The sequence below is a fragment of the Physcomitrium patens genome, chromosome 17, assembly GCF_059467195.1.
Source record: "Physcomitrium patens ecotype Gransden chromosome 17, ASM5946719v1, whole genome shotgun sequence".
Lineage (NCBI taxonomy): Eukaryota > Viridiplantae > Streptophyta > Bryopsida > Funariales > Funariaceae > Physcomitrium > Physcomitrium patens.
The window spans coordinates 11,459,836-11,471,660 of NC_143426.1; positions in this window are offsets into that span (position 1 = coordinate 11,459,836).

Genomic DNA, 11,825 nt, shown 5'->3' on the forward strand with positions numbered 1-11,825 from the left:
TTTTTAAGAATAGCTCATGATAGCCTCAACCAAATTATACTAAGAAAAAGGATCCAAAGCCATATCTGACTAAATACTCCAAAAGTCCTTGGCCAGTCCTATTTATACTTTGTTCCATCACCTTGGACTTTCTAGAATCTTCTTAAATGATGGATTCCACTTAGATAACCACCTTAAACTCTTTCTAAAAAGTTCCATGGTTGACCTCATCTAAACTGTTTTTAAAAGGTTCTATGGTAGGCTCCATCTAAATAACTACTCTAAATTCTTTTTTAAATATTCTATAGTAGGTCCTATCTAGTCTACTAATCTAATCTCAATTCTAGAAACTTCCATGGTTCTAACTATCTATCCCTATGTATCAATAATACAAATATCTTATCTATACCCTGTTACACATGTGCCTTGGAAGTTGGATATATGTTAAAGGTCCTATAGAAAGTTGCTATATAATTTTTAGTTAGATAGTAAATATAGACGCAAGAATGAAGCCTTCTTCATTCTTATTAATACCTTTTCTGATCTTAGTCTTGTTCAAAGAATTTCTAGACTTCTTGTCTTTAGCAAGAATATAATATTTAAAATTATTTCTATAAAATATAATAAAAAAGTTAAATTATAAAATATAATATATTTAAAATATTATAAAATATAATATTATATTTAATAGTACTTTTATATTAATTTTTTATATTTTAATATTAATTTATCTTAAAAATGAGTAAACTATCTCTTTTTTTTAGAAATTTTTATTTGATATTAGAAATTATAGATTATCATCTTTAACTTTTTTTTGTAAATTTGTTGAATTTATTTATTATAAATATGGAAGAAAAAATCATTGATATTATATTTGACAAGTTTAAGAATAGATTTATAATTATTATAAATCTTCACTAGCTTTTTAATATTTTTAAGATAAAAATTTTACATATTATTAATACCAATTATAGAAGTATTATTCCTATCCTTATTTAAGAAGTTAAAAATAAAGTTCAAAGCCTATGCGAAGAAGTTGTATAGTTGAAAGAAGCAAGTAAATCAACCTCACAATTTAATCCAAAAAAAATACAAGGATTAGAATGCCATAGAAGTTTAATGGAATAAGATTAGAATTTTAAGGATTTCTACAACAAGTTAAGCTTTATCTAAAGTTGCATCTTTTGCAATTTCTTTATGGATTTACTCAACTATGTTGAATGCTTATAGATTACAACTCTACAAAAAATTGTATCTCAATTGAGATTGTCAACCGACTTGGGATTAAAACTAAGGTGATCAAAAGAAGAAGTATATTTCTAATTGATGAATAAAAAAATATTATTAAGTAAAACATGTGAAGAAAAAATCTTGAGGTTAAATGACACTTATGCCTTGAGAGGAAAGTTCAAGATAACAAATCTTAAATATGATGTTATCTTTGAAAAATAATCAAATTGATTACTTAGCAAGAATAATCTCCTTCAAAGATAGTGGATGTAAGATAATTCTTTGTGCTTGCACATCAAGTGAGATAATAAAATGATCTGCGGCTAAAAATTTAATTACAGGGATGATTTTTATGAAGAAGCAAATATAATATAAGCAATTGATGCATATGGTGGTTTCAAATCTTTCCTTAATGGTAGGAAAGACAATCAAATGAACAAAATGGACAGAGCAACTCATACGTGAATATTGGGATGATTTTCCAACTAACTTACTTAGAGACATACTACTTGATTGAGGTACTCTCTTTCAAATAGAATTATTATTAGGAGCCAAATCAACAAGTCGATTAATTTATTGCTTAGCACCAAATGAACTTAAAGAGTTGCAAAAGGTATTAGAAAAATTCTTGAAGAAGGGCCTTATTCAAAAAAACACATTGTCATTGACAACATTTGTATTTTTTGCAGCCAAGAAGGATGATGGACTTTGGCTTTGCATCAATTGTAGAAGCTTTAATAAGTAGATTGCCAAGAATGTATATCCACTTCTACGTGTAGATGATCTTCTTGACCAACTTCAAGCTGTGACCATCTTTAGCAAATTAGACTTTTGCGGTGTCGTGTTGTGATACGATTATATAGTAAAAGAATAATTAAAAATATTTTTTTAATTAATACTCTATTATATTAATTCAACAAGAATTCAAAATATTTTAATAAGGCTTTTATAAAAGCCTCTTAGCCTATTTTCTTGTCTTAATAGCAAGTACATAAAAGTTAGTTAGTACCTTTTAGGATATAGAAACTTTTATTGCCTAAAAAAGGCCATAAATTGTTAAAATCAGAATAGAAGAGGTAAATGGTTGATATGGTGGATACTAGGGTCAAATTAAAGAGAGAATTGGACTAAAAAATCCTTAGGATAGATTAGATTGATATCTGGGGGTCGACCATTTGTGAGACATGGCCAAAATTAGACCTCTAGTCATTAAAATGATTACTTAGGACAAATTAGGATTTCATTCAAAGATCAAAGATTAGGTTTTCATAGCTAGCTTTAAGCTCTTTCTAAAGGCATAAAGGTGGTTTTTGTGGAATTTTTGAGGACTAAAAAATTGTTATTCAAAATCAAGGTTTGTATTGGTGATTTGGAATTTATATAATATAACTAAGGCTAGCAATTTTGGCTAGTTTGTGCTATTGGAGTAGCATCTATAGTTCAAAATTTGAAACTATTTGGATTATTAGGTGTGCTAAGTGTATAAAAACTTTTTTGATAATCTAATGGTGTGGTTTAAAGATATCTGGTTTTTTAGCATAAGAGGGTTTCAAAAGTTGGCAGTTTGGAATTGGGTAGTATTTCTATGATATCTGGATATCTACTAGTCGGATCAAGATGAAATTGGGCATAATCTTGAAAGACTTAAAGATCAAGTTGCACACCAATTTTAAATTAAAATTAATAGTCGAAGAAGGAGAAATCACTATTGGGATTTTTGCTTCACTTTTTAAGTTGGTGGCTAAGTGATATCAATGCAATTTTTGGAGGTTTTTTCATAATCTATAAGTTGAATTGGGCTGAAAATTCTTGAGCGTATAGAAGACTAACATTGACAATTGCATGCAAAATTTTATATCAAGTAGATGGTCAAATTAGATGTTACAGCTTATTAAAGCTCGCTGATTAGGATTGGGGCTTATAAGAAAAATCTAAATTACTTAAATATCAAAGTAACAAGATAATTGGGATTTATGTATAATTAAGGCTACTAAGAAGAGTATTTTTTAGCACTTTTGAATTCAAATTTGGATTATATTTTTCTCATATGAGCAAAACCTATTAGAGTTTCTTGGATACTTATGAAATACAACCTCACCTTCCATAGCTAAGTACCTGGTGCATTCTTAAAAAAGACAACATGTAATATGACATAAATAGTGAATCTGACATGAAATGGCTTGGGATGGAAGATATTTGGTTATCTTGGATTATTTGAACTATAGAAAAAAAAAAAAAGATAAGAGAGTTGAAAGAAGAGCTATAGGTGGTACATTACTTGGAGCTTTTTAATTCTTGTAGCTTTGGAGACTATCTTAAAATACAATGGTAATATTTGGATTATCATGGAGTACTATAAGGCTTTGTAGATATGTTGGAATATTTTTAAGTATCATAAGGTATTTATTAGAGCATTTCAAGGAATATTTTTGAATATTGTAGAACAAGATGAAAGATGTATCTTTAAGGACTTTGGATAGGTTGAATATTTTGGATGGGCCAAATGTTAGTGAGTTTTTTAAAGCTTTTTGTATATTCATGGAGGAACAACAAAGGATACAAGTAATTGAAAAAGATATCACAAAGGCATTGCAAGGAGTCATCAACAAATTTGAGAGGTTTTAAGGATGCAATATCACTATGTTTTTATAAGTTTATATATGTGACATGGAGACATGCCAAATCCCCGAGGCAAAGGTGATCTTAAGCTTCTATTTAGCTATTGAACTTGGGATTCATAAAAAAGTGAAGAGATTGCTTGGAGGAGGTATAAAAACATGGTCAAAATTTCAAGAACTTTTGAAGGAAGAATTTATTGATGAAGATGAAGATAAGAATACCAAGCAAAAGTTTTTGGATTGGATAGAGTTACAACCAAGCAAGCATATGAATCTTTATGAATTCTTGGAAGAATTTGACAAGAGATTTTATCAACTTTCATCCTCAAAGAAATGATCATTGGATGCTTTAAAGGTAGAGTTGTTTTTAAATGGTCTTGATGATGCCTTGAAAGATGAGCTTTTCATGCTTCTTATAGTTGAGCCTATGGAGAGTGATTGTATTAATAATTGGAAGAAGTTGAATGAAGTAGTGGTTGTTTTAAGAAGGCAACAAAATGCAAAAGCTAAATGAGATGCAATATGGCCTAAGAAATCTTCTACTTTGGCTTCTATGTCATCTTTATCAATACAAGGGAATAATCTTTAAAAAAAAGCAATAGAAGAGTAAGTGGTCAATTTTAATGAAGGAGCTAATTCTTTGCAAATAAAAGAAATTGGATCTTATACCAAGGGTGGTGAAGGAGAGAACAAAGATTCTTTTCAAACTATTACTATAGAAGACCAAGGTATCCAAAAATTTGAAGTTAATATGAAAATCAAGGATTTTGGAAACTAATAACAATGCAGTTAGAAGCTATGGCTTTTTTTATATTGAGTAAGATTGTGCAAGTTGGTAATGGCAATTTGGATAAAAAATCTCTTGGTGATAAAAAGGTATTTTTTACATTTGAAGGAGGTGAGGATATTTTGCCTAATACTTTGAATTATGTTGAAGAATTTAAGGTTGAACCTTTACATGAGATAGATTATAAATCTATTGAAGATTATAATCATGAAGGTTGTATAAATTTACAATACTGTGATATAAGAAGTGGTAGGATTATGCATGGATATGATGATGAAAGTCAAATTGCATATGGCTGTGAAATCACATATGGATTAGATGAAAGAAGTTTTGAATTTTTACATGATTGTTATGAAGAGGTTTATGAAATAGCACAAGATTATAGTATTAAATATAATTGTGAAACCACAAAGAATTATGAAAATTTTCAAGAGCATGAAGTTTCAAAAGAGTATGAAATTTCTCAATATTATGAAATAATACAATGCTTTGAGATAATACAAGGTTATGATGTTTTACAAAGATTCATTCAAGAAGAAATGAAGGATGTTTTACATGATTATGTAACAAATCAAGATTATGGAACCAAAGATAAGGATGCTAAGTCATTGACTATGATTAAGTTTATTGTGAGCACTTCTCTTTTGGACCAAGGTCAAAGTTACATAGATGATGCACATATAATGGGAATACAATTACATTTTGACAAAGATAAGATTCATCATCAAGTATAGAATTCAAGGATAGAAAATCTAAAAATCTTCAAATATAAAGACGTGAACAAAGGATTTAAAGATTACATGGACATCTTAAATAGGACTCAAAATAAAAGAAATAAGAAAAAAGATGCAAGCAAGATATATGTGGCTATGTGGAAGAGATTTAGATTTAGTCTTTTTATTTCAAATTTTGTACCTCGTCAATAGTTTGGTCATGTATAAAGGAAGATATTTCCAAACTACTTACACATGAAGAATAAATGAAAATATTGGCATTGAAAAAAAAAAATGAGAAGTATCGTTGTAAAGCAAGACTACGGAGATATAAAAAGGGAGGTACTCTTACAAGATATAGGTGCCTTTGATCTAAGTTTTATTGGAATTTTAAAAAAAAATTGATTAAAAAAGAGTTATATGAGTTAAAAATATTAGAAGATGATGAAAGATTTTGGAATTTATTAAGAAAATGGATTGGAAGAATTTTGGAGAAAATTGCATCTATTGGATTAAAGGATGATGATAAGGTTATGCAAATTCATTCAAAAGAAATTACTTTATGGTTGAACTTTTCTTCAAGCACAAAAGGTCATTGTAAAGACAAAATATAAAACAATAGATAAGATAAGAATTTGACAATTGATAATTGGAGCAAAGACCAAAAAAAAAAAAAAAAAAAAAAAAAAAAAAAGCGAGTGAAGATATTCAAATAAAAGCAAACATAAATAAATATAAAAACTTTTTTTGAAGATATAAATCTTTCAAGACAACAAGATGATTTTGATTTGAATATCAAAAATGAAGAAGAAGAATTGGATGAAGACATTGAGAATATAATATTAATCAAATAATGTTGGATTATTTGGCACATACCAAAGAATGCACAAGTTTAGAGGGGGTGGATGTCGTGTTGTAACATGACTATATGGTGAAAGATGATAATATGGATATTATTATAGAAGAGCCAAGTTAAAAGATAAAGTAGAAAAATATGGATAAAAGATAAGAAGGTAGTAAAATTTTTAGGCCTTTTTAGAAAAGTGACTTCTAATTATTTTATAGAGCCTTAAGAAGGCAAAAAAAAAAATAGATTGGAAAAATAAATGATATAGGAATCTTTAAAAAAAATTTAAGAATAAATTCTAATAAAAATCACTTAGAAAAACTAAATATTGATGCTTAGAGAGGGCCGATTATGAACCAGGGTCGAAATCAAACCATGAGGCATAAAACCAAGCCTCGACAAGGATTCTAAGGTTCTTTTATAGATCAAAGAATGGAATTTGATAGAAAACTAGACAAAATTTTTATAAGTATTAATTTTGTATGATTTAGATTTGTAATGACTTTGTAAGGGCTTTACAAAGTTAAGTTTGTTTTGGATGACTTGGATATTTGTGAAATAAAATAAGATTAATGTTTTGAGCAATTTTGAGAGTTTTGTAATAGATCTATAAGTAAAATTTTGTGGATTAATGGTCATAGTTGTGCTTAATATGTGTTATAAATTTTAGCTTAATCTAATAGTTGAATTGAGGATTATTGAGTTTTAAGTGGATCAAGGTCTCAAAAAATATAATTTTAGGTCTAGTGAGGATTTTTAAGATTTCTTGTAATTTCTTAATTGGATTGGAGTGAAATTTATGTGAAAGGATAGTAGACTTGTTTTACTATATATATGAGAATTTTGAAATCAATCGAATAGTGAAAAGAGGAGACATTGGCTTTGGGAGATTGGCATTAAGATCAAAAAATGAGGCCAGTTAATACCTGAGTATGTTTTTGAAATTATCGTCTATTTGGTAATTTTGATCCTTTTTAATCTTTTTTTTGCTTGTTATTAACTTAATTATCAAGGAACGTGAAAATTTTGAGTTAAAATCAATGATTTATTTATTAATTATTGAGGTTTAAATCTGTTGTAGGAATTACTTGAGATTGGTTAGGGTTTGGTTTAGAGTTTAGGATTTGGTTAGGATTTGATTTAGGATGAGGATTTGATTAGGATTTGATTTAGAATTTAGGATTTGGTTAGGTTTTGATTTAGGATTTAGGATTCATTTAGGTTTTGATTTAGGATTTAGGATTTGATTAGGATTTGATTAGAATTTAATTTAGGATTAGGATTTAATTAAGAGTTGATTTAGGAATTAAGATTTATTTAGGATTTATTTAAAATTTAAGATTTAGTTATTTTTGGCCTAAATTTTGATTGAGGTCCAATAGGATTTTAACTAGGATTAAATTAAGATTGGATTGAGATTTATTTGAGATATATTTGTGATCATTCTAATATTTTTTTAAGATTTTTTATTATTTCTTTGTAATTCTTTTAAGATTTATTTGAATTGATTAAAGCTTGCTTAGTATTATTATGGTTTAATTAGAGTTTAATTAGTATTCTATTAGAGTTACGATTTTGTTGTTGCAATTTCCATTCTTTCTTCCACAGCTAGGTGCTTGGAGCATTCTAAAGCAAGACTTCATATAATATAATAGCGGTGGCTATTAGCAGATACATATTACAAAAGAAGATATAAAAAAGATAGTATTTTGTATGAACTATAGACATTTTGAATGGCTTGTTTTTATCTTTTGGCTTCACCAATGCTCCAACATCCTTCATGGATCACATGAATAGATTGTTTTTGGACTTGTCTTCATCAATGATATCCTAGTCTATAATAAAATCCCTAAAGAGTATGGACAATACTTATGAAGAGTATTGCGCCAACTATGAGGTAGTCGCTTCTATTACAAGCAATCAAAGTATAAACTTTGGAAATCAAAAGTCATTTTTTTAGGACATATAATGTCTTTGAAGGGCACGCATTTGAAACAAGATAAGATAAAAGTAGTAGAAGATTGAGCAACTTTCAAGGATACTTTTGAAGTCTCCTTATTCTGAGGCCTTGCTGGATATTATCACCATTTTGTTTGGCAATTTGCACACATTGTTGTCTCATTGATAAGCATATTGAAAAAAGATGTTCTATTTGAATAGAAATTGGAGTAGCAAAGCACCTTTGATAGGTTGAAGGAGGCACTTATTAGTGCTCTAATATTGCAACCATATAATCTCAACCTTCTATATACACTTGACATTGATACTTTCAATTTTGTTATTAGAAGGATCCTTCAACAAGACTTTAATAAGGGCCTTCAATTCATGGCATTGTCGTGTTGTAACACGTCTATATGATGAAAATATAAATGAAGAAGATTTATTAATATTTAGTCATCTTGGGTGTTAGAAGGGGTGGCCAATTCCAGTACAAATACTGAGAGGCGAGGTTCAGTCACCCCGTTATAGTCAGCCGGGGCATACTCACCAGTAACAAAATGCTTCGTTTGATTCGAATAATGGGAGTCAGCAGAAAGGAAAATGACCAATTCAACGATGAGTGAGCCTAGTTCAAAGAGCCAATTGGATCCAATTTCAGAAGACCTCGAATCCAAATCCTATTACAGACCTCTTACCCAATATGAGACCTGACTTGGTCGGGCAATCCAATGTGGTCCGATTACGGGCTTCGATTTTGTTTCAGGTTGTTCCGATTCTTTGTACCATTCTGGGAACGTCCTTTCAGTAAAAGGATCTCTTAAAGGTAAAAATGGGGGGGAGAAAGCTCCATCGGCTGTTTCAATTTGAGGAATCTAAGGTGGAAGAATAGGATCTTCTTAGGATTAAAGGAGAAGATAGGTTAAGAAATGAGGAGGGAAGAATCAGGGTTTTAAGGGTCGGAGAACTAGCTTCACATTAGAAAAAGACAGAGAGTTGGGGGTTTTTTTTTTCTTCATAGGGTTTTGGGAAGATTCAGGCAATCGTTGCTGAAAGTTAGTATTATATTGGTGAACTGGATTTTTTTTCCGAAAGAGAGAAAAGGCTAGTACTCTTGATTGTTGATGAAATAGGAGATACTTCTGTGGTTGAAATTCAGAGTTGTCTAGAAGGTTGAGTATGCTGAATGCATGCGTGGTTGTGTTAATCTGACTGTACGGATAGAAGATATCTGCCAATAGATTAAAGAGGTTTTGGGAGTTGGTAAATCGGGGGTTGTTTAGGATTTCTATGATAATTGGGGACCTACCGACATGGATAAGAGGAATATCGACGAGCAGCCAAGGAACATCGATGCGGATTGCAACATAGCCTCACAACTTGTAAGCGGGGTTGAACTGGAACTTCTTGAGCATTCGAAAGGGCTTGCAGAGACACTAGCGATAGATGTTTCACAACAAGTCGGAAAGACAGATTGAAGATCACAGCTTGCCGAAGTTCACAGTCTAGGATCAAGGTAATTAACGATAAAGATAAAATAAAAAATATAAAATAAATAAAATAAAATAAAAATAACAAAAGAGATTGAAGTTATATAGGATCTCTAGGCATTTTATATTGGAATTAAGCTTTTACATTGCAATTCGATATAGATTGTATTTGGGTAGTCAAGAACACGATAGACTGCTTGAGTACTAGCGAAACACCATACTACCTCCTACAGCCAGATGCCGGGCGCGTTCTCAAGCAAGATAGCACATAATACGACATAAGTGGTGAACCCGACGTGAAAGCTTGAGGTGGAAGGTATTGGATTTTGTTTGATTTTATTTTCATTTTTATGGAGAACGAAAATAAAAATTTTGAAGGATCTTTGGAAGGAGTTTCTGGTGGGGGTTCTTCTAAAGGATAAGGTATGTACATGGATCCGTCTATTGCTAGTATGTTTCAAGCCTTCTCATTATCAATACAACAACAACAAAGCAATGATCGAAAGGAAGCTTTGGCAACCAAAGCATTGCAAGCAGTGGTCAATAAAATTGATCAATTTGATGGAAGAAATATTTCAAGGTATTTAAGATGTTATGTTCGTGAAATGGAATTAAATCGAGTTTTTGAGAAGAAAATGGTTGAATTATTTGGACTTGCCATGATACCGGAGATAAGAGACCATATTACATCGATTACGGATTGTTATGGAAATTCATGGGAGGTTTTTTCACATGCATTGAAAGACGAATATTTCTTGGAAGATGTTGATCGCGTTACTGAGAAGTTGTTTCTGGAATGGATTGAATGGCCTAATAAGAATTTGCAAGCAACAGAGCTACTAAGGGAATTTGAGAGGCAGTACTCTCAATTATCAAAGGTAGAAAAATTGACATTGGAGCCGAACAAAGTTGATCTATTTCTTCAAGCTGCTGATGGAGAATTGTAAGAGAAATTAGAACTCCTTCTTGAAGACAAAGAAGAAGATGAAGGATTGACAACAAAGTAGAAGAACATTGAAGATGCGGTGGGATTGCTTACAAAAAGAAAAAGGAGGAAGGATAGGAGCAATATTCCGAAAACAGTACAAGCACCCAAAGCTCCAGTATGTACAACACCACCAACAATGCCTACAGTTCAACCTTCGACATCCTTATCAAAGAAAGCAGATATGGGGATGGAAGAAATTATACGAGGAATGCGAGATCTTCAAATCAAATTGGCAAGACTTGAAGAAAATACTTCTACAAATAATTTGAAGAATGTTTCGAAACAAGGATATGTACAAAGATGCATTTGGTGTGATGATGCTTCAAACACTAGAAAAGATTGTAATGAATTTAATAATATGATACGGCAAGGAATTATTTGCTGGAAAGATGGGAAGATAGCATTAAAAAATAGGGAAGATCTTCTTCAAACTAATTTTGGCAAGGGAGGAATGAGAGCATTGGTTCAAGATTACTTAAAAGAGCATGAAACAGCAGCACGAGAAAGTGCAAGTTATGGTACTAGAGTAGATGATGACCTTGGTGGAAGTACAGAAACTAGTGAGTTTTGGACTTGTGCCATTTCTACAATGCAAGAAGGGAAATTACCTCGAGAAGCATTATTGAGGACTGCAGCTACAATACGAGGTGCAACAGGTTGGGAGGATCTTGTTAAGTCTCTTTCAGTTCATGCATATATTGCTAAGAGCCAACATGAAGCTTTGATGGAAGAAAAGAGACGAGGAAATTTTGATGATACGAGAAAAGGAAATTCTTCTAAGAGGCAAACTCGAGGAGACAAGGCTCGGGAGGCAGCTTCACAAGAATTGCCTGTAAAAGATACCTCAGCATCATTGAAAGAAAAAAACAAGGGAGACAAAAGATAAGGGCAAATCAATTGCTTATAAACTACTTTCTAACATTGAAGCGGCAACAAATTTGAAAGGGGTGTTGGAAGAACATATATTAAATGGTAAGGTGGAATTCACATTGAAAGAAGTTTTGGAAATTACAAAGAAGGAGTTTCATGATGTTATCATTGACAGCATTAAGCGAAAGAGGTAATTAATGGGCAAAATTGGAATGAATCATGCTATTGATGCAAGAATATATAAAGATGAAGAAGAGGTTGATATTGGTTACAAGCAACCAACAAATGAAAAGAATGGGTATAATCAATGAATATGTTTCGAAGATTGTAATGATAAGGAAATGAAAACTTTGAGCCATTATACT